Source organism: Coffea eugenioides, chromosome 8, assembly GCF_003713205.1.
Source record: "Coffea eugenioides isolate CCC68of chromosome 8, Ceug_1.0, whole genome shotgun sequence".
NCBI classification, from domain to species: domain Eukaryota; kingdom Viridiplantae; phylum Streptophyta; class Magnoliopsida; order Gentianales; family Rubiaceae; genus Coffea; species Coffea eugenioides.
The window spans coordinates 4,622,039-4,647,827 of record NC_040042.1 but is presented as its reverse complement, the minus strand read 5'-3'; positions in this window follow the sequence as shown (position 1 = coordinate 4,647,827).

Sequence of the window (25,789 nt, the reverse complement as noted above, 5' to 3'; positions counted from 1 at the left end):
AAACTTCAAAAAAGAAAAGAAAACATATCGTTTTCATCACTATATCATGTCGACCCAACCTCCATGGTAACAGCTTATCATGAGATTTCTTCTTTCATCTTTTCTCTCTCATCCCATCTTTCAGAACGGGCTTTTATTATCATCCTTTTCTCTCTTTCTTCTTTCTTCACTCTCTCCTCCAACACTCCATGGCAACAGCCCCACCTCATCTAGTTCTTTCTCTCCTTTCTTGTCAATCACTCTCTCACTTTGCGCTTCTTCTCTTTTCAGTCACTCTCTCTCTCCTTCAATATTCCATGGTAGCTGCTTCTCTCCATGTAGTTCTCTCTCCTCTCTTTTTTTTTTCTTTTTGTGTAAGCCTTTCTCTTATCTCTTGTCAGTCGCTCTCCTATGTTCCACAGATTGCAAGGTTGATTGGTGATGGTTAGGTCTTGGTTCAAGAGAATTTGGTGAAGTATGAGTACTTAAGGGCTTGGAAGAAGGAAGCAAGAAAAGGGAAAGAAGAAAAAAATAAAAAAAAAGAAAATGAAAAATAAGTTGATTCCAAAACCTTATAAATATATATCAAACACTAGTCATTGTAATGATACTTTTGATCAAACCCTATATTGAATTTTTTGAACGTGATTCCAATTACAATTCTGATTCCTAGTTTTGAACCAAGCGCCCCCTAAATCTAGGAGATTAATGTTTGAGTATGAATATTATAACATCTTCCTAATTGTTACCCAACGTCCTCTTTTAATTACTATCTAAATTTACACACTCATATCTATTGTGCTAATGTAGACATGTGATTGTAACATATGGATTTCTATTTTGAATTTGACCTTATAAACTCCTAGCTATATATCTCGATTATCATGATGCAAGTGTAATGACTTTTAGCAAAACTTGACCTTATAAAATAGAGGTTGTAATACAAAGGGTGAATTTTGATGTGCAACACAAGTGCAAAGAGAGATTATGTTATTAAAAATCTATTTACAATTATGCATCTAAGGAATTAATAAACTATACATCAATCACTAGAATTGGCTAGTGGTCAGAGAATGGCTCTTAGAATTCTCTTCACCGTCAAGTTTTGGGATTCAAATCCTAGAGTTGGGAGTTGAAGGTAGGAAGGGTATAGCAAGGGGTAGGGTGAAAAAAAAATGTACACCCCTTCACTTTCACATTGCTTTAATATACCCTGAAAATTTTGGATTGTTGTCATAATCTTGATTATCTATTGGGTTCTCTGGATTAAATTTATTCTAAATCAAAATTTTGGTCAGATATAAGTGAAATTATGAAAAGAAAAATTGAGGAACTTGTTTTGGAGCTTTCCCCTCCCGCTACAGATTTTTGCACTTTTCTGTTTTTGACTGCAGCACTTTTGGGTGATTAAAGAAAAATTAATTTCTTTTACGAGGCAGATGGTGGCATTTAGGGAAAAGCATAGAGAGACCCAAATTCAAGAATGGCAGGGGTATGAGTTTAGTATAACATTTATCATGCCTTATAAACGCATAAAGGAAGCATTATAGTTTTTTTAGTTTCTTTAATTCTTTTTCAATGATTTGAAGCATTGTGGTTTAGATGGATTGATTGAGAATTATTCAAAAATTCTGCTGCAATCATTAAATTATTGGTTCTGTTTTTGGAGTATATTGAATTTGATATTCAGTTAGTATTATTTAAGTTGTTAGTACATTTGCATGAATTTTTTAATTCCAGATTATGGCGTAATTTCAATCTTTTATTTCTTTGTATTTCTTTTCCCTTTGTGATTCGCTTAATTCGTGAAGCATAGAAAAGGTTATGTCTTATGCCTTGCGTCCATTTTTTCTTAGATAAAAAGATGACCACTTCCATACATTAAACAGCAAAAGGTTTACGTTTTTACTCCTAGTTCAAAAAATGTCATCATAATTTCCAAAGTAAAATATCTTTTAGTTGTTGTTTTGCACGTTCTTTGCACGCAAGAAAAAGCCAAAGAAACTTGACATTCTTGATATGATTTTATGAAACTTGCCACCGCTTCTCTTGTGGCTCCTCTTTCAGCGAATGATCTTCTCCTAAGAATGACACTAGGATTAGTCATATTTTGATCTATTTTGTAGTTGGAAAATTTATATTTCTTGCAGAATATATATCTATGGATCTTTCATGCAAAAGTCTGTAAAAAAAAAAAAAATCATATGTTGCAAATTAAAGAAAAGCTAACTAATTAGGCATATATCTTGGACAAAAAATATCCACAGAATTTTAGGAATACCTGACAATTTAAAAATGTACAGATTGTACGTATTATGGCGAAATAACCAAAATTGCCTTCACATTTTGAAATAATCTATCTTTTATCTGTTACATTTAAAACGATGTAAAATGATTCCTAATATATATCAACCTTATTATTTTGTTCCCAAAACCTATTTCTAGCAAAATTTTCCACTTAAAAGTATGCTCCTTATTCACATGCCCATACTTTGAAGGTAAAAACTGGGAATGAACGTAAGCATTCCTTCCAAAAGAATCAAATGCCAATTTATGACATTTTCTTCAATTTAAACCTAATTTGGTCTACAAAAGCCAACCGCTCTAATCTTTCCATTGTTATTCTTATGTTCAGTTGCTTTACCCTCTGAAGCACATGGTCAAAGTTCATAATTAAGTCCATTGGCATCTAACAAAAGGATCTTGCAAATTTCAGAGATTCACAGTGTTCAATACACAGTTTTTGCAATCTGTATTAGTTAATGACTTTCACTTCGGAAACAATATATACCTTGCAATCTCCCTTCCAAGCATTGCTTCACGGCCTCTCTACCAACGAATTCCTCTCATAATAAATCTCTGTCTGAACATCAAACTCAACACAATCGATGGGGTAGTTAGAGGCTGTATTGAAAGAAAGGATGGGATTCTCCTTAATGGCCTTCATTCTCCCATCCCACGACTGCAATAGATTCCTTACGTTCCCACCCGGTGTCGATCACCAAAAATTTCAGAGCTTTAAACACCGATCCCCCCATTTCCATACCGCCTCGAGGGAAGCGCGAAAAAAAGATTTTTTCTTTCTAAGGTTATGGCTTAGGCCTCACGTCCATTTTGTTGAATGAGAATGATAAAGATATAGTACATGTTTTGTAGGATATACCAAAAGACGTTTTTCTCTTAGGTCAATGAAGTGGTGTTGGGATGCAAAAAATGTGATCGACAAATTTATGAACCAGATTTGTATGCTTCCAAACAATTGTGACAGTTGAAGAGAGGAATCAAGTGAATTTGGATTAATGTTCTAATTGAATGCTTTTACATCATTGTATTAGTTAATATCAATTATGAAGAACTAGAGTTTCTTAAATTGACAGCGAAGTCGTCAAAGTCCCACTTGAAATTCAGTGTGTTTGGAGACTTTCTTGAATCTCTAGTCGACAATTCATCAAATTCCAGATCAAGAATTCACAAATCATAGGCTAAGTCCTCACAATAGTTTCCCATGTTTGCCTATGACGCATTGTCGTTTTTTGGTCTTTTCTGCAGGAACCCATCACGACATGCAACTAGATGGCGTGCAGCTTAGGTGGCTTGTGACTTTTTATTTATTTATTTTATTATATTTTTTGTGGTTAATGAAACAAGAAGATTTCTCATACATTTACTTTTGTATCTCTATTATTCACTGGAGGGTTTTCGGAGTTTTTTTTTCATGTAAGCGGTTAGCTAATTTCCATATTTTTTTTGGTAGGTATTGTCATTTCCATTTCAATTTCCATTTCTCTCTGTCGTTCATCAAACTAAGGATGAAGTAATTAAGCTTCTACCACTGACACAGGATTGTGAGCTTATTCTGGGCTATATCCCAACCACAACTCTTAGCCAGTTGTAAATTTATAGCAAAAGCTTAAAAATGGATCAAATGCATCTAATCATTTCTTCGAAAGTGTCCGTAGATAAAGCTAGCATCCAAGTGTACAGAATGCAAAATTGTGCCAAGATGTTTTTTTCCCTTTATCTACAGCTAGTTTCGATTGAAATTAGTAACATTGCCTTACACGTTGTCTCTAAACTTTGTTTTGCATCCTTAAAAAGAAGTCATGCAATCTTTGTGAGCCCAAGCATTCCGTTTGTACAGAAGGAATGCTATATAGGAAAGTATTGTGATGGAAAGTGAAGTAAAGGAAAATAAAAATGAGTTTTCCATTCATGTTTAGTTATTAGAAACAATTAAGAAAATATAGGAAGTTAACGGCAGTTAGTAGCAGTTATTAAAACTTCTGTGAGTAGCCAACTATTTTCAGTACCTCAAATTTTCTCTCTACCTCTCTTCTTCTCCAAATTTTCTCTATTTTTTCTTCTTTTTTCAAAAGCTTTTCCTTACAGAAGGAGACTACACCATGGTCTCCCTCCCATGAAATTTATTTTATTTTATTTTTCTAATAAAGTTTCTCCTAATTTTTTTATTGAGAGTTTTTTTGTTTCTCTTGGGGATCCTAGTGAATTTTTTTTTTGTTCTCTTAGGGATTCCTATAGACATTTTTTTTTGTGTTTTTCCCTTATTTTATTGTTAGATCTGAATTTATTTCAGTTCTAGTAGTCAGATTTGAAATTCTTTTGGATCTTTGATCTATTTTGATGAATCTCATTATCATTATTGAAATTTAAAACTATTGATCAACAAATTTGACAATTGCAATATGCAGAAAAGGGAGTTGTAGCGATTTATCCATTAGAAGATAATTTTAAAATTTATTGTTTGACAACAGCCCCAACACAGATCTGTTAGGGAAAACAAAAGGGAGTGGGGTGAGGTAAAACTCAGTAAGGTTCCAAATAAACATGTAGGCACATACCCAATTAGAGGCGTAATTTAAACAAGTTGACGGGCGCAGGGTATACATATCAATTTTGCCTCATTCTAATCAAGTTTTACATTTATAAACTCCTAAATACCCCACACGCGATTTATCGCAAGTATACGAATCGTGAGCGAGTATAGGGTATTAAGGGTCGATCCCACAAGGAAGATTGCAATTACCGGTACTACTAAAGCTTCTCTATTATTTAGACTATCAATGAATTATAACAAATTAAACCTACTGAAATTATACAAAATAACAAATGAAAGCTCCTTGGGTTGTGGTATCCCTAACTACTCATGCAAGTGCTATATTTGGATCATTGAATACTACATCTAGGCTAATTATGGTGTAATTTCCTTATGCATTTGAATCCTACTTTCGTAGTGAATCAATTATACTCATAACTAATCCATACCTATTTTCATGGTTATGAAATTAGCTACAAGTTCATTTCTTCAATGAAATTACATGAAATGAATCACTAAAAACCACATAAGTGCACCTCTACTTTCGTGAGTGTACTCCCTATGTTTAGCACTTCTTGAACTAGTGTTAAATCTCAATTTTCATTGCAGAAACAACACCTTAGATAATCACAATTAATGGTACCAGATTAATCATGATTTCAAGAGCTAAAGTGCTAAATAACTTGCTCAAATCATAGCAGTCAAATAACCAAATAATAAACACTAACAATTATAGAAAGTTCAACCAAACCCAAGGTATAAACTTTAGAAACACATATTGAACACAAAATCCAGAACTTGTATATTAACTAAATTTGGAATCAAATACAAAAGATAAAGAGTTTGGAAGGAATACAACCCTTGTCACATGAGCTTTCTTCCTTGTCTTCTTCATCCTCCATCTTCATCCTAATCTAGATAATAAACAAGAATGGAAAAGCTACACTACTCTATACTAAGCTAAACTAACACTAGGGAGATGAAAGAGCTACATTTCTGCAACTTCAAGCTTCTCCCGTATGTCTCTCTATTTTTCTGCTATGAACTCCCCATCCCTATTTTTGCAATGCATTTGGCTATTTAATGATGAAAGGTGGTCAAGAAATGAGGATTACATCTCCCTTTTACAGCTGGGAATGTTTCTCACATGTCTAGCATCCAATGTGAGTTGGTGGAGGTGAAATTGAGTTTTACGCGTACAGAGCAGCCTTTTCTGACCAGTGATCCGAGCTGCTACAGTACCTCGGATCCGTATGGATCCGAGCTCGGATCCACTAACCCAGAAACAACCGAGGGTTCGGATGAATAGTGGATCCGAGTGTGGATCACTTGCTCTGTTTTTGGCCCAACTTCAACCAATCTTTTCTTGATGTTAGAGGCTGAACCAGCTCATGTCTAAAACACGAAAGTTGTAGCCTTTTGAGTTATCTTTCTAATGCATCAAGAATCACCTCATTTGGATCTGTGTAGGCTGAGATATGACTGAAATACCCTTGCCTGCTCATTGCCCTGTTCCAGTTTCGACCAGTAGAAATTTGCTATTGTAATTCGGCATTTTGACCTGGAAAACCTTCAAACTGGATTTAGATGTCTTCACCAAAGTTGTAGATCTATCTCTTATCTTCAAATGGGTTCAAGAATCATCCCAATCCGATCATTGTAACTCAAGTTATAGCCGAAATACGAAAATGTGTCAAAATTGTCAAAATACACAAAATCCAAGTAAAAAGTGATAAAAACCTCATTTAATCACTTAAAAGCATTTTTCACCAATTATAGCCAAAATGATTCATATTCTTCCAATAATATAACCAAAGTGACTAAAAATAATATAAAATGTCATACAATTATTACGTAAATTAGTCACTTATCAAACTCCCCCACACTTAAATCATTGCTTGTCCTCAAGCAATTCACACATAATCAAATGCAATGATTCAAGAGGTGAAACAATATATGCACTTTGTCCAATTTAATTCCTCAAGACTTGGAAAATAATCATTATACAATTATTCAATTTACACTAAATACTTATAATATCAAGTAAAGGAAAGATAATTATACCCTAAATTCAACAAGTTAAACTTAATCTCTTACCCTAACTTAATTTTACAAATAAGCAAATCACATAGTCAATTTATAGCTTTCCTCCTCCTATAATCATCTTTTTCTCAAAATTCTATAACTAAGAGGGATTTATTCACACAAATTTTACTTAAATAGTGAGAATGCCTTTTTACGCGAAAATCGACACTTTTAGGTGAAGATCCCCGGTTACTCAACATTTCACTTATTCAAGTTGCTATGCATACTCTTAATTCAAGTACCTTTTTACGCGAATGTCGACATTTGTTGATGCCAACCCCCGGTTACTCGGTACATGAATCATTGGAGTAGAACAATTTTTATTTACTTTCTCTTTTTTTTTTCTTTTTCAGAAATAAAGGACAATAAATAGATAACCCCTCTTAGAAAATATATAAGAATAATCAAAGGAGGAATATAACCTTTATCGACTATATCAATCACTTACTTGCAAAATTAAGTAAAGAGAAGAAATCTCATTAAACATGTAAAATTATAGGCATAATTTTCCTCACTTTACCAAATATACTTTCTAAAATGTAAAAATTCTAATTGCATAATACTATTTCCAAGTTAAATGAGGACTAAACCTTCCAACATACATATAAAGTTTCAACATTTGGAAGAATATAAACATTTAAAGTTGGAACAAATTAGCCCTTTTTGAATGAAAATACAAAAATTTGAAGAACTTTTGGGCCATAGTGAAATATTGGAAAAGATTTTAGAAAATTTTTTTTACAGAGTTTCTCCTTATAAATGGATGAAAACTCTGTGCCAACAAATCCAATTTCAAGCAAATTATTCACATGGCAAATAGTTCAAACATAATTCCAACATTTCTAAGCATTTAAATCCACAAAATATCATCACATGGCAAGTAAATGCAAGTTCAATACTTTCCTCCCCCACACTTAAACTTCACATTGTCCTCAATGTGAGAAAAGGAAAATAAAGAAAGAGTAAAAGAAAATACTCCCCTTATGACTTGCGCAATCCGAATCCATGTCCAAGTGATGAATTTCCAACTTTACTTGAAAGAATGGAGACTTCAATTAATGCACCTTGAAAAAAAAACAAAAATACAATTCTTAAGAATAAAAGCTTGCAACCAACAAGAAGAAAAGTGGAGTTGAAGGAGGAAAAAGAGGGAAGAATGAAGAAAAGTGGTCCGAGGCTTCGTTTGGAAAGGATCCGAGGTCGTTTTTGAAAGGATCCGAGGTCGGATCATGATAAGTGAGCTCGGATCAAGAAGCTCAAATTTTTTCTGATTGCAGAAGTGGATCCGAGGCCTCGGATCCATATGGATCCGAGCTCGGATCAAGAAGCTCGAAGTTTTTCTCTGATTGCAGAAGTGGATCCGAGGCCTTGGATCCATATGGATCCGAGGCCTTGGATCCATTGAATCTGCACTTATTGCAGAATTTTTGCAATTTTCAGTTTGACCTCAATTCTTCAAAATACACCCTAGATCATTTCTATGTCAAAATAAATCATTCACGCACATGTAAAATGATCTAAACATGCATTCTAAACCTCTTTAATGCATCAAAATTCACAATTACTGAATTTGAGGTATTGAGATCTTTGATCAAACTTCGCCTTTTTCACCTCATTTGGTCACTTTTGCATCTTTTTCCAAAACCTACAAATGAAAAATAACAAAATAACTCAAACTTATACTTTAAACATAAAATAACTCCAAAGTAACACCAACTTAAACAAGCATTGGGTTGCCTCCCAATAAGCGCTTCTTTAAAGTCAATAGCTTGACTATATCACCTCATTTTTCAAGGAGGCTTAGTTAACGAATAATCCACCATTTTAGGCCTTGGTGGATCATTGTAAGGTGACTTAATAGAAAAAGCCACATGAACTAATGATGTGAGAAATGGAAGTGACTTACCTATTCCAAGTGTTTCATAGATATTATCTTGAATATGCACCACTTGAGAACTTACCAAAAGAAATGTCATGAGAGTATCTTGAGCAGGAATACCTTTAGAACCTATACTTTCACTGCACTCCTCAAGAGGGGTGAAAAATGAGTCATTAAAACTCACATCTTGAGGCTCAAAGTTAGTTCCAAAGATATTATCATGTGAAATGGATATTTGCTCATTAAAACACAATTGAAATTCATCATTTTCATCCAAATGCAATCCATTTTCACATACAACATTCCTACCATTCATGCTAGGATCATTTTGCAAATTATTAGAAGAAATAACTTCACACAATACATTCAATTGCTCATGTATATTACCAAAGTGAGAAGCTAATTCATCTAACCTTTCCTCAATCCTATCAAAACGGTTGGAAGTTGCATTAGCTAATTTTTCTAAAGCTAACTCCCAAGATGGCTTAGAATCATTAGCTACCATTTCAATTGCCAACTCCCAAGATGGTTTTGATTCATATTGGACACATTCAGGTTGGTAATCATAAAAATATGAAGAATTACTATAAGTACATTGATTATTCCAACCATAAGCAGGAGAATTGCTCAAATTAGCACTATATCGATCAAAACAAGGATTGTAATGCTTTAATTCATCATAATAATCCATATTTTGTGCTTGCATACATGTATTAGTAGCATGATAACCTCTACACAAGTCACAAATCACATGATAAGAATTAAAAACATTAACATTCCTCCTTTGCTCAATTTCATGCATCATGGTGTCCATTTGAACTTGTAACATCATAACATCAAATTTAGCCTTTAAGCACCTTAAACCATCTTCAAAAGACATACATTCAGTAAATTCTTGGTTACCTCTATTAAAGGAGCTTTGCACTTGGTAACCATCCATTACCAATCTTCCACTTCTCAAGCATTGTCCTCCAAATTGTCCTACCCTTCTCATCACCTAAAATTGCTTTTAAACAACTTAAGAGCAAAATTAGTAAGAAGAATAGGTGATAAAACACATACACATAAAAAATTCTAAAATGACAGAAAATAACATTCACACAATAACTAATAAAATGTCTAAACTAATAAAGTTACTCTTCACACCGATATTGCCAAATCTTCCCCGGCAACGGCGCCAAAAACTTGACGGGCGCAGGGTATACATATCAATTTTGCCTCATTCTAATCAAGTTTTACATTTATAAACTCCTAAATACCCCACACGCGATTTATCGCAAGTATACGAATCGTGAGCGAGTATAGGGTATTAAGGGTCGATCCCACAAGGAAGATTGCAATTACCGGTACTACTAAAGCTTCTCTATTATTTAGACTATCAATGAATTATAACAAATTAAACCTACTGAAATTATACAAAATAACAAATGAAAGCTCCTTGGGTTGTGGTATCCCTAACTACTCATGCAAGTGCTATATTTGGATCATTGAATACTACATCTAGGCTAATTATGGTGTAATTTCCTTATGCATTTGAATCTTACTTTCGTAGTGAATCAATTATACTCATAACTAATCCATACCTATTTTCATGGTTATGAAATTAGCTACAAGTTCATTTCTTCAATGAAATTACATGAAATGAATCACTAAAAACCACATAAGTGCACCTCTACTTTCGTGAGTGTACTCCCTATGTTTAGCACTTCTTGAACTAGTGTTAAATCTCAATTTTCATTGCAGAAACAACACCTTAGATAATCACAATTAATGGTACCAGATTAATCATGATTTCAAGAGCTAAAGTGCTAAATAACTTGCTCAAATCATAGCAGTCAAATAACCAAATAATAAACACTAACAATTATAGAAAGTTCAACCAAACCCAAGGTATAAACTTTAGAAACACATATTGAACACAAAATCCAGAACTTGTATATTAACTAAATTTGGAATCAAATACAAAAGATAAAGAGTTTGGAAGGAATACAACCCTTGTCACATGAGCTTTCTTCCTTGTCTTCTTCATCCTCCATCTTCATCCTAATCTAGATAATAAACAAGAATGGAAAAGCTACACTACTCTATACTAAGCTAAACTAACACTAGGGAGATGAAAGAGCTACATTTCTGCAACTTCAAGCTTCTCCCGTATGTCTCTCTATTTTTCTGCTATGAACTCCCCATCCCTATTTTTGCAATGCATTTGGCTATTTAATGATGAAAGGTGGTCAAGAAATGAGGATTACATCTCCCTTTTACAGCTGGGAATGTTTCTCACATGTCTAGCATCCAATGTGAGTTGGTGGAGGTGAAATTGAGTTTTACGCGTACAGAGCAGCCTTTTCTGACCAGTGATCCGAGCTGCTACAGTACCTCGGATCCGTATGGATCCGAGCTCGGATCCACTAACCCAGAAACAACCGAGGGTTCGGATGAATAGTGGATCCGAGTGTGGATCACTTGCTCTGTTTTTGGCCCAACTTCAACCAATCTTTTCTTGATGTTAGAGGCTGAACCAGCTCATGTCTAAAACACGAAAGTTGTAGCCTTTTGAGTTATCTTTCTAATGCATCAAGAATCACCTCATTTGGATCTGTGTAGGCTGAGATATGACTGAAATACCCTTGCCTGCTCATTGCCCTGTTCCAGTTTCGACCAGTAGAAATTTGCTATTGTAATTCGGCATTTTGACCTGGAAAACCTTCAAACTGGATTTAGATGTCTTCACCAAAGTTGTAGATCTATCTCTTATCTTCAAATGGGTTCAAGAATCATCCCAATCCGATCATTGTAACTCAAGTTATAGCCGAAATACGAAAATGTGTCAAAACTGTCAAAATACACAAAATCCAAGTAAAAAGTGATAAAAACCTCATTTAATCACTTAAAAGCATTTTTCACCAATTATAGCCAAAATGATTCATATTCTTCCAATAATATAACCAAAGTGACTAAAAATAATATAAAATGTCATACAATTATTACGTAAATTAGTCACTTATCACAAGTAAACACAGTATAATACTGGAACAATTTAATCACAATTCAATTTAAGGATATAGGTGGCTTCCAAAAGCAAATCCACTTAAGCTTGATCGTATTGAGAATCCGTTGACTCTCCGTCAACGTTTGCATGTAAAGAATTTAATGTCCATAGAACACTACTTTCTCCAAATTCCGTCCACCAGTCACCCCCTTACCAGACCCGAACACCTCAAACAGTATAATTAGGTAAAACTCGAGTATACCAATTTTCGGATTTCAGTAAATAGTCCCCAGGGTTCATCGGCTTTCTCGACCAAGCTCTTGTTGGCTCAATACAGCCAACTCACTTACAAGGTTGGGTACCCAAACAGTCACAGTAGTCGATGGGATATCATCCAAACGATGTATTGTCAAATATAGAGAAATCATATATTAAATTATCAGTATACAGAGCCTTAATAGAATCGAAGGAATTCGAGTGTGATAAATTACATGCTCACCTCAAGTTTATCAAATCAAATGTTTAGATCAAACAATCACAAACCAAGTATTCAAATATCTCACATAGACAGGTAACAGGCAGTGGAACACTCACCTGTTAAGAAATGCAGAGTTTGTCCGTCAATTCTCGTGGTTACCCTCACCTTCGTTTCGTAGTCCTAGGGCAACGAGTAAAAATCGTTAATATCCTAGATTTATTTTCCAACCCAAACTTAAGTTCATTAAGTGATCAAATGGGTCGTTAATCGACTCAATTTACCATGCAAGTTAGACCAAAAATATAGGAAAAGGTCAAAAGAAAATGAGTTTGACAAGTGCAAGAAAGTTGAGTAAAAGAAAATTCTCATTCAAGATCAAAAGGGTTTTCTCGGGTATAACAGGCGCGCGCGTAGTCTCGGGAAAATGGCCATATCTCACTGTAGAAAAGTTGGAATCATGCGCCTGTTGGTGGTGTTGGAAACTAGACTCGAAGGGCTTTCCAACGGTATAAAATGTAAACTCTAGTTCCTCTCCTATCAATACCAGAAGTCTGGGGAAATTGACTAATTTTCCTGTTCTGATCAGCTCAGGACTTTGACAAAATCACCCAATTTACTTGCTCCGTTTCACCTCAATTCACACACAAGCTTAAACCAATGTTTAGCCAAGTTTCTTAAGCTCAATTAAGGTTCAATAAGTCACAAAGATCAAGGAAAAGCCTCCAATCCATGGCCGGCCAGCAAGGAGAAAAGAGAACAGTCCCAAGTTCACATTCACCACCAAACTCCATCCTTTCATTATTTTTAACTTAACCAACATTCCAAGAGTTATTTCTAACTTTAAGAGGGTTCATCAACATGCTAATACATCAAGGAAAATGACAAACAAATTTTAGGCAAAGAATCATACACATGGCATGCCATACATTCAACCTTATTTCCACTTAGCTCAAAGAATTTAACCACAAACAACATCAACCCAACTTCTAGTTTGTCATCAATACCTTAAACACTTGATATTAAACAATAAAGCTAGGGTTTAAGGATCAATTACCTCTCTTAAATGACGTTTGAACCACCCAAAAGTCCACCAAAGCAAGAGTTCCAAGCTGAATCACAAGCAAACCTTGAAGATAGTTTACTCAAACTAACTAAGGTTCCTTCTCTTTTGGTTTTCCTCAAAGTCCAATCTAGGGTTTCAAGTAAGAAAATGGAATTTTTTTCCTTCTCTCTTTAGAGCTCAAGAGGTGGAGCCAAAAAGGTTTAAATTTTGCTAATTTCTTTGGTCAATTTGTTTGAGTAGTTGGGACATTGACACTTGGCCCTATCTTGGCCAATCCTTCCCTTAAAGTTTGCCAAATAATGTTTCTTCCCTCCAAGTGTTTCAAATGTCTAATTGGCACCCTTAAACTTTCACATAAAATCTCAAACACAATTAAAAGGTATTTGGTCCTAGTGTATATAGTGAAATAAAATGATACCAATTCAAGGAGATGTTACAATTCATGTAGAAAGGCAATGCAATGCAAGGAAATGTTACAATTTATTTAGTTTTAGGGCAATGCAACTGATTTAGGAGAATTTATATTTTTAAGTAAGGGTTCTCACACAAAGTACATCAATTAATTACTTCAAGATAACGATAAGATCTTCTCGTAAGTCATGCTAGTTTTATCAACTTAAAAGTCGTGATAGTTTTTATTAAAAATCATGGTAATTCTAGTACCTCAAAAGTCATGATAACTTTATCATCTCAAAGATGATAAAAGACTTGTCATTATCTAGAAAATGAGATAAATGTGATAAACATTTACAATTACTTATTATTTCATAACATTGAGACCTTTGGAGAATTTTTTTCTGATTATTTTTCTTCTGATCATGAGATGAAGATGACCAATGATGGAACTTCCCCTAACTTCCTTTTTTGGGTCGGTGGAGTAGTGGTACTAGTGCGTAAGTGTGTGAGTTGATGGTAGTGGATAAGTCTAGGAAAGCTTCTTGAAACTTCCCCAAACTTAGTGTCCAAAATTTTTGAAAAAATATTAAAGAACAATTTTCAATTCAATGAATAAAAATACTAACTTACCCTTTATTTTTAAAGAAAAATAATAATAGTAAAAAAAATCAATGTCTACATTTTTTTGCACAAAAAGACTTGCAATGATCGTATTAAAAGTTCTAAATTGTATTAAAAACTTCTAAAGTTGCTAATAGTATTGATGACTGATAGTGCTCCTGTCTTCCAAGGAGACTTGTCACTGCATTCACCTCCTAGATGGCTACCACGTGTCAAATAATGTTGTGCCTCAAAATAAAAAAATCAAAGACTACCTTTCAAGACTTCTACAAATTGCAGCATCAAAGCACATCCCACTATTTTAATGATATATAAATGCAAAAGGGAATAATATATAGGATTCATTAATTGTAGCAGAAAACATCATTCAAAATTGACCCTTGTTCTTCTGGTCCTTCTTTGTCTTCTTGCTTTTCCTGGACTCTGGAAAAATAAGTTACAACATGCCAGTCTTGAATTTTTTTGCAATGGGTTTTAACTTCTCCTTAATATACTCGAAATAAGGATTTTTAACATCTGGTGCAGTTTTCACAAAGTTGATGAGGAGTTGTGTTAATCCCATTAATTCCCAATGTGTATGTCTCAATTCAAAATTGGATAATTTTTCTCTACCCAGTTTGAAACCTGTCGAATGCCTTCTTTGCTATCAGACTCAACTAGGAACTTGTCATATCCTAACTTTGCCTTATTCTCATTTGTCAACTGAATGTCTTTACGAATAGGTTCAGCCTCAGCCTCATGTGGTTCAAATCTTTTCCAAAATTGAATGCATGCAGTCAAACATTGTATCAACAATATTTCACCATGTTCATCTCGTATCACGATTGGACACAATATTGTGCCCGAACTAGAGTCAAAACCGGCGTCAACTAAAACTATAGTATGGCTTTCCTTGGGCAAATCCCAAGTACATGCAATCGGTGGATATTTACTGAAAGGTCCTTTCACGATATGCAAGTTCCTTTTGTGGATCTCTTCAAATATCCAAATGTGCTTCTCAACCTCTATATTGATTAATAGCCTAGCAAAATCCATCCAAGTCACATCTTTTTTTGTGGTAACTTTCGATCTAGACTCATATTCGAGAATGAGAGGAATATATATTTTCTTAATTTTCTCTAAAGGGATCTGATCCTTCCTAAGTCTGTCATTTCTGTCATGTGGAGGATACATAAAAAGTTCTTTGCAATTATCTATGGTAGAGGAATCAGATGTATGGTGCATCTTCCTTTGATATACAAAATGGTTGACAGACACATTTACAAATCAAGAAGCAAACCGATGCTCATAAATTGAATCTGCATGCTTACTTCGTAGCTGAAAGATGGGACAGATGAAGTAAGATGGGACTTGGAATTGCTCTTTGGATAACAACCTAGAACAAGATGCCTCACAAGATGCTCTTATTGGTTCAAGCACCATCTGTCGCGCCCCATTTTTAATGAAAGATAAGATTTACGGGTTTATAAAATGAATTTTGATTTATTTTGAGTGAAAATGAGTTTTTCATTTTTAGAGAATAAATAAAGAAAAAGGGGCCTAAAATGGAACTCAAAAAGTGCGACGATTTTGGCCCAAAATAATAGTTTAATTTTAATGAAAAATAGGAATCGCCACTTGGTATTGAGTTAAGATGTACCATGTCACCTAAAATGAATTTTAAATAAAAAGTAGAGGAAACCCTTTTTAAACGACTCCAAGTCTTCGAAAAATCAAGAGAAAAGGACTCGGGAGTCACGGTTGAAGAAAGGGAAGGCAAGGATAAAATTCAAGGCACCCTTTCAACCTAACCAAGGCTAGTTGTGTGATTTAGTCAAAAAATTTTCTTAATTTAACCTAAAAATTTATCACACTTGGATGTTATTATATGAATGCAAACCTAGATCTAATGGTTATCGAAATGGTCAATATGTTTCTTCGAATTTTAGTTGGCGCAAATTGCATTAATTGCGATGCCCAAAAGTGATTCTTTGAAGAGGTCACGAATATGTAACAATGAGACTTGAAAAAATAGAAAAATTATAATATATAGGTATACGTGACCTAAAAAGAGGAATGCAACATAACGGGTATAGGGGTACTAAGATTCGTGACTCAATTTTTCTTTTTATAGAGGGAATACGAGCGTGCTAAGGTTACGAAGCCATACTCGTCCATATCCCATATTTAAAGGGTAATCCTATTTAATCAAGCAAATGATCTAATCTAAATCCAATTTTTCTTAAATGGAATGCAAATATAAATGTCATGTTTCATATATAGGGATAAGAGATATACATATAGAGGAAATATCATGCAAAATGGTAAGGATCCTGAAAGTAGAAAATATACATGAAATGTAGTGATTTGTCACATAAATATGATCTAGCGCGTGGATAGTCCCTAAGGATCTAGTGTTGGACTAGCCAATGTATATAAGTTTTCACTAGCATTGGACTAGCGAAAAAACGGGAAAAAAGGCCACAACTAGTGTTGGATTAGTGTGGTGACGTCATGCATTTATTATAATCAAATAAATCATATAAAACATAATAAAAGCAAGTAAACACATAAATCACATAGAGTATATAGCACATAAGCATGATATCTAGATGCAATGACCCTAAGAAAGCGAGTAAACACATAAACATACAAACATGCAAGCACACAAAGTAAATAAGAGCCAATAGAGACCTAACTATTACATTTGGGGGCCCTAACTACAATCTAAGGGGGGAAAGAATAAAATAATAAAATAACTATCTAACTATTACATATTCTATCTAAATACATGTTTTAAACCCCCTAACTATTACAATTTGGCATTTAAATGCCTCTCAAATAATCAAAAATTAAATTAAAATACATATACAAAATTAAAAAAAATATAAAGTGAATAAATAAACAAAACAAAATAAAGTAAAAAAGATTAAAAAAAAGCATGCAATTACACACATAAATTTACATAGGATCAAGTAAAATAAAAAATAAAGGAGTAGAGTGTATCTCCCTTGAATTGGTAACCTAATGATCTTATTTACCCTCCAAAACAAAGAAATTGGTCAAGGCACCAATTTATTTAATAAACACACAACCAATTACTTGAAATCAACTCAAGGTTCCTAAAGTTTACAAATTAAACGCCATTTAAACTAAGCAAGTACTCAAACAATTCAACTTTATCAAACAAAATGCAAATTAATGATTTGAAAGCCATCACCTTAATTCACTACTCATGAAGCATCCAAAATTTACATTTGACGAGTTCATTTGAAATTTTATTGATAAAACTTGAATTAACTATTGAGGAAATTTTGGGGGTCGAACTATTATTATTACAAAATTTTTGGGGTCAAAAATTAAAGAGAAATCTATCAAACCCAAATCAAAATTATAAATCTATCAAAATTATTAAACCTCAAATTTCATCCTAAAACTTATAAATAATCTGTCCAAAAATCATATTAAAGCATCCCAAAGAAAAGTAAAATTTTGAAGGGACAAGATCGATTAATGTTTTCAATTTTCTAGGCCATAGTAGCATTAGATGAAAACTAAGGGGTTAAAGTGAAATTTTTGAAACTTTTGCATGCATCTTCTTTGCAGAGGCTTTCTGTTTGCAACTTCCTTTTGCAACTTTAGACACTTATTCAAGACAAAATCATTGCAAACCCAAACAAAAAACCATAGATTCATCAACTACGACCCAACAACAAACACTAATCACCAACATAATCCCAAATTCTGATGCAAAGATCATTGAATGTCAAACAAAGGGGATCCAAACAGAAAGGAAAAAAAACGGCAGCAAAAGAAGGAATGAAACCATGCTTCTGATAGATCAAAGATGGAATCATCAAAAACTGATATTGTTCCAGCCAGACTATCAAAACCCAATATCTGACTAACGGGATTTTTATATCAATGCAAGTTTAAATCCGATTTTATACCCGTTGACTGCAAGTATACAGGCCAAAATCGTAATGTAGGGTATGTATCGGATCGATTCCACGAGAAGCAATTTAAACAAGTACTAAACCCTTATTTCTCTATTATTTAGACTTACGATAAATCTGAGCAAGAAGATTATAATGCTATTGTCTACAAATCTGGTATAATCAATGCTAAATGCAAATGGAGAAATTTCACTCAAAATTGAATTTAGGGATGTAGATTCCACTTATGGCATAAACAACACAAATGAATAGATTTACCTCTTGTTATTATTCTTGTTTAACCAGGGATTTATTTTCAATATTACCAAATCTCATTCTCATGATAAAATGGCCTAGAGCAATCCAGTTTTCCCTATTTTCATGGTGAAATACTAGTGCTATTCTATTTTCCTTCATGAAATGCTAGATAATCCACTTAAGTATACATCTATTTTCATGAACATACAGCTCAAGCTCTACTCATATTTTTTCATTGTTACTACCAATTTTCATTGACTAATAACAACTATAAACATGCTATTGGCGATCAAACAACAAGAAGTAATTACAACTGCACAAATAGACAAGTTAATACAAGATACAACAAGTGTAAATCACATTCAATTCATATCATTTAGCCATAAGTTTCATCTACTCCCTAGATAAAGAAATTTAGCTACTCATGAATGATATAACAATCAAACTCAAGTTTATTAATGCAAAATATCATAAAGTACAAGTACAAGAAAGATAAAGAAATGCTTAGCCAATTAATGGTGAAGCCCTCAAATTTCTGCTATTTCTTGTACAAAATGATTTCAAGTGAAGTCTCCAAGTGCTTCTTCAAGAATTTCTAACTAGAGAGAAATTTGTTACAAGAGGAAAAACTCCCTACGTATGGTCCTCCCTATTTTTCTTGGTTCTCTGCATAAAAGGTGGTAGAAAGGCACCTTTTTCTCCTTCATGATTCCAACAACTCAGATTTTGTAAAGAAAGTCAAAAGAAATGTTGTTTTGACTTGTCAATAACTCATTTTGTCTTCCCTTTTGTTGCAGAAGCATGTGCCACCGAATTCACTCACTCAAGATAGCTGGAAAGTTGTGTGAAAAGTAAGAAAAACGTCTGTGTCACTTGCAGAAGAGAGAGGTAGATCCGAGCCTCGGATCCGAAGGGTGCAGAACGATTCGAGCTCGGATCAAGGCAGATCCGAGGCCTTTTCTTAAAGATCTGAGCTCGGATCGTCTAGCCTCGGATGCACTGCTCCAGAAGTACAGACGAGGGCTCGGATTGCCCTTTGTTCACACGGATCCGAGCTCGGATCCGTGCTGATCAATTTCCAGTTTTTCACTTCTTTCCTTTTTCTTCATTTTTTTGCTGCTAGTTTCTTTTGTAGTTTATCCTCTGGACGATCCTTACATTTCCTTCATCTCGTGCATGAATTTCATATATCAATATCCTTCACAATTTCACAAAATTAACGCATTAATCCACTCATTTATCAAGTTTTGAACACTTAAACAATATTTAAGCAATTATCACTAAAAGAGTTCAAATATGACTTTAATCTTCTCAAAACATACCAAAAGTTCATGCCAAACTTGTACAAAATGTACGTTAAATATTCTCTTATCACTGACCATCTCTAAACCCTCTTTACACGAATTGTGAGTCATCAAACTGACTTCTTGGAAAGATAGGAATCCCAAAAGAGAAATAAGAGTCCCATACAAAAACTTCATGTATCAGTCTAAAGAAATTTCATGGAAGGTGTTAAACTAACTAATACAAGAAGCTATCATTACCTGTAAGCGATTGGAGATGATTCAACGCCAGAAGACGTGAAATGTTTGCCTGAAATTGCTGGAATGAAACCCAGAAATTCTGCTGCAGAAATTTCCAGCAGTGACGAGCTTGTCACTTTGAGCCACGATTTGAGAGGGTTCGAGACATTCTTTCCCGATGATTCCTTAATAAGAGTTGTTCATGGGTATTCATAGATGGTGCAAAAAAAGAAATCTCACTTTACAGACTAGAGATTAGGTCAAAATTTGATCGGAAATGAGGCTAATCCGCCAACCTGATTGTGGATTTGCAGAAGAGGTTTCTGCTCTTTTTCCTCCCTCGTTTTCTCTTTCTTTTGCTTCCTTTTTCCTCCCGTTTTCTTTCTATTTTCCCTTTCTAATCCTCCCCAAACTTCCCCCTTTCTCCCCTCTTTCTCTGGTTTTCTCCTTTTTCTTTCCTTTCTTTTTTCTTTTTTTCCTCCTCTCTTGCTTGTTCCCCGAAACCCCTTTCCTCTCTTTTCCTTTTTCTTTTTCTTTCAGTTTCTTTCTCTCCTCCTTTTCCATAGTTTCGTTCTCCTTTTTCTTGTTCTCCTCCCCAGATTCTCTCTTGTTTCCCTTTCTCAGTTTTTTCCTTTTTCTCCTGCCTTGCCCCCGAAGCCCTCTTGCTTGTTCTTTCTTTTTTTCCTCCATCCCGAAGTCTCTCTCTTTTGTTCCTCTTGTTTCCAGATTTTTCCTCCAACTCTACACCTGTCTTGCCACCTAGCCCTTTGCATGTGTTGTGCAACAAACCAAGACACATGGCTCATTTGCATGCATTCCACCTAACTATCTTGTATGCATTCCATCTATTTTTGTTTTTTCTTTTTATTTTGTTTTTTTCAAAACAAATTTAGGGTAAATAAAATGTTAAACTCCTAATTGAAATGGCCTTGTAAATTTTCATTTTATTTGGAAGAAATTGAATTTGAAAAGCTTAAAAACGAATTTTTGTGGGAATTTTCTTTTCTTTTTTCTGAAATTTAATGCAAAAAACATTTGTTTTGTTGATTATTTTTTAAAAGAAGATGAACCTAATTCAAAAATAGCTAAGTATTATTTTGTGAATGAAAAATAAAATAAAATAAAATAAAATAAAAATGGAATTAAATAGAATTGAAATTTTGGTGTCTACACCATCACTAATTTCAGCAATCTATTAATGAAATTTACTTTTTATCAAAAAATTATTTTCTTTTGAAATCCTACAAATATTGCAAGACACAAAATGCAAGAAAGTGCACAAAAGTACAAGAAAATTATTTAACCTTCCTGCCAACCAAACATACATGAAAGAAAAAATAACTAACTTTCCTTTACTTTCTCATACATTTCTACAAGAAAAAAAAACTATCTAACAGTTCTATTAATACACCGATTTGTGCTTCCGGCCTAAACTAAAATCAACATACTTTTAGCGAAGGTTGAAGAAATGAACCAATTTTGAGCAGCAGGTTGGATAATGAGAGTCCAATTTGAAGTATACCCTCAACCAGCCTCTCTTATGAGACTAACCCATCAAATGAAATTTTCTAAGAAGAAAATGAGTCAGCATTTATAAAAAGGTTAAGAAAACTTATGTTTGGATCATGAGTTTCCATAGAAAAATTTTAGAATATCTCCTTGACATATTTTTAATTATTATTTTTATCTCACATACATCAAATGATTACATTATTTTAAAATAAAATTTCTCCTCTCAAGCATATTCACGTTTAAAACCTATGTAAATGATAAGGAGACCTCTTTTAAACTTTCACGGATTATACTAATTCAGATTGGTGAGGAAATTCGGTTTTAAAAAGTTCAATTTTCACATACTCTTGATCACATATATACATGACCATGAGGTTCATAACTTTCTTCTTTTTTTTTGTAGCATTTTATTTGTAGGAGTTTGTAAGTTAGAAGTTCATAACATTCATAACTTACAAAATTCTACAAATAAAATGCTAGAAACAATCTGAAAACCATATATCCTTTTAATGTTATTTTTAGTTTTTTGACCCATTCTTTGCACGTAAGAAAAAGCCAAAGAAACAAATATCCTTGATCTGGTTTTGTGAAACTTTCCCTTTAGCCTGATATTATTGCATAAACTTAATAGCTTCTGGTTCCTTTTGATAAATTAGAATTTCCTAATTTCCAATTGTGACTGGGAGAGAAGAGATAGAGACAAAACGAAAAGGTAATGATGATGATAAAAGAGGTGAAAGTTAAAGTAATGACTGTGGAGTGAAAGGGCAAAGTGGACGGGTACGTATTGGAAAAGAAAACAACAACATTCTGCGGGCTTTTTTAGCTTTACTAATACTAATAATAATTATAGTCTTTTTGTGTTCTCTTGGATGAGGACCTAGGGCATAGATGTTTGTCAAATGATTCAAAATAAGTTAATAATGTTGAAATTTAAATTATGTAAAAATTGTTAAATTTTACATGTATAATTGTATTGACAACTGTTTTTGTCCCTCCCATCCGTGTATTCTTTTATAGAATAGAGTATATATGTAGAATATAATAGATTTTGAATGTTGATAATTCCTCCCCCTATTGTCATATACATTATATCAATTAAATTGCAGATTTGTAATTTATAGTGCATGTTTAACTTGTTATTAGGGTAACGAAGCATCCTGTATATGTATAGAGAACTACAGACACAAAATTAAATATAAAAATAAAAACTCAAAAAATCAGTATCATATTGGTGATACTTAAACAAACTTTTTTTTTCTGGTTTATAGGATTAATGCAGAAATGTGCAAAATGACATTTTTTTTCGTAAATACACTACTTTTCTCTTTATTGTCAAGTTCAGATGAACTTCTAGTACATGCATAGAGCACTAGGCTTTGCTTAAGTAGAAATTTGTCCATTTATGGATTTTGTTTATATCAGAAAAGTTATAGGTGTAAACCACAAGAAATTAGCAATATAATGATAATTGGGGCTATACTTATATACAACTAGTATTGTTTTTTGTCACGTTTTCATTTTGGATAGATTTAGGATAAATACAATTGGCATGGAACGACTATTTTGTGCACCATAATGTGTAAACTTTGCTTGGCAAATTCGTTGAATTGGATTTGGTTTTAGTTTTTGCAATATTTAGGAAAAAAGAATGGAAAAGCTAATAATTGGTGAAGGCTTTTCTGTAATTAGCATCATATTGGATGTCGAAATGATGAACAATCTTTGTACTGCAGTTTTATTCTCATCCAACAAGCCCAAGAACTTTTCCATCTGTAATTTAAGTGGTAGACTACATCAAAAGCATAAATAAAAGGACATAATGTACCCAAAAAAGGAAAAACTCCTTACTGCTGGAAGAATTCTGTACATGTATAGAGAACTACAGGCACAAAAATGAACATAAAAATAAAAACTCAAAAAAAATAAAAAAAAGAAACACGTAAACTGCACGCTAATTTGATTCTAGCCTTGAAAGAAAAGAAATATAATATTCAAGTCATCTTTTATTTTTCCCTTTTCTATTCTATTTCTCACTACAAGAAACCATAGTTGAAGTCCAATGGGACTTTTTTAACAGCAACAAACTAGCTCCATGCTGTGATGATGGATCCTGCGGGAAAGACAAAAGTTGACAATGCTCCCTTAATGTTCGTGCATTCGCTATGGTGACTTCTTCATGATCTGAATCACTTGAATTATTACTACACAAATTTGTCGACTCAACCTCTGGATCAAGTCCTTGAAGTGCAACACTGGACTGCTCCTCTCTGAGTTGTCTGGTCTCTTTTCTTGTTCTACGTGCGGTCTTCTCTACTTAAGGGTAGAAAATTAATTCGCCTGTACGAGAAAAACGAGGCATAAACTAGAAAAATATCAGAAAATTAGAACATAAATAAACTTAAAAAGAAACAAATAATTAATGTCAGTCCCCGGCAACGGCGTAAAAAATTGACAGGTTGTCGATGTCTGTGCAATAATAAAAATAAACTAGTTGCCAATTAAAGTAATCAAAACCCGATTCTAAGTACTGGAACAGGGACTCTAGGTATGCAGTGGGTTACTTGATTCACCCTATTCGCGAAGAGTTTGCTCAATCCGATATACCTGAATGGGATGGATTATGCACAAATAATTATTGATTTGTAAACAGGGCAAGCAAGGTCGTATCCTCAAGGATTTAGGATATTTATCTCTTTTGAAATGCAAAGTAGCACGGGGGATGTTTTTGTATAAAGGACGACAATTAAAGCAGTTCAACTAAAAACAAATAGCTAACTAAAAATTAAATGACAATTCACGAAAATCAGAGTAATAATAACTAAAAGTCTAGCCAAGAAATAACTTCAACAATGGTTCACCTAATTGATCATCGATGCAAAGGCAATTTCAATTATTTACTAATAAATAGGTTATAACTGTCAAACAAGCGATGACAGTCAACCCCTCCTTACTGTGTCGGTGATTAAGGTACACCCGTTAATCACTGCTTTAATTGAGAAATAATTTTAGGTACGCCTGTAAGATTTAATTTCTCAATTGCCTTACGTATTAGAGGAGCCCCATTCTAACCAAATAACGCACTACCAGGGTTATTGCAGGTTAGCCCGCGTATTCCCCTGACACAAATCTAATTATGTCAGTTGTCACCATTTCAGAGCAATTAAATAATTACGAATTTAATACCCCAATTGATAATAGATTATCAAATCAATTAATTATTCAGATCCGAGACAATCAATTAATTGAACAATCATAAGCACTGTAATCAGAGAATATGCGGATACCAATAAATAAAAGAAAAAGATAAAATTAAATCGATCTCATAATTTTTAGACGAACCAAAACCTCTGTTGTTTCTTGACTAGAAAAGGGAGATTTAATTCATCGCTGACAAGAAGGACACAAAATTGGAACAACAGTAGCGGCCAGTGTCCTTGCTCGCGAGAATTCAATTTGTTCGAATGATGAAAGAAAACGAGAAACTACAGGGAATGATTCAATTGTTTCTAATTATCCCTGACATAGGAGGGAGGAAAACCACAAAAAATTGAAAAACAAAAGTTAAAGAGAAAAGCTAGGAGAATAGTGCCTGTTGTCTCCTATCCTATTTCCTATCTAATAGCTCTTTTTTTACTCTGTTATGCGGCGGCCCTGAGGGAAAAGGAAGACTCCATTCTTCTCCCATCTCTCCTCTGTTTGGCAATTGCCAAAAGGGGAAAAGTTCTCCTTTTCCAAAAGTGCCTCTGGTGTACCAAGGCAGAGTTGACTTGTTCTCCCTCGTTTTGACTGCTGCTACAATTATTTTCCTGATAACCGTCAAATTGACACTTGTTATGATATTTCTGCTCTACTCCCTGTAGTAAATGAAAATTTTTAAAAGTGAGTAGAATCTGACAATTAATCCACATTTGGTAAGGTAACGGGAGAAATTAATTATAAAATAAATGATAAAATTATAATCTATCAATTCCCCTCACACCTAAACCATACTTGTCCTCAAACGTGAGAACAACAAGAAGCACCCAACCAACTGGGGTTGGGCCAAGTGGTAAGCAGCTTGGTTCCGCTTAAGCAGGTCTCGGGTTCGAAACCTGGCGTATGTAGCTATCCTTGTTGGGAGACTCACCCACCACAGCCAGGTGTGCGACCCGGGTCGACCAACGGATTAGTCAGGGTAAAGCCCTGGATACCGTGGCAGGCAACCAAAAAACAAGAAGCACCAATATCTGACAATGGCTATTGCTCCATCTATCAT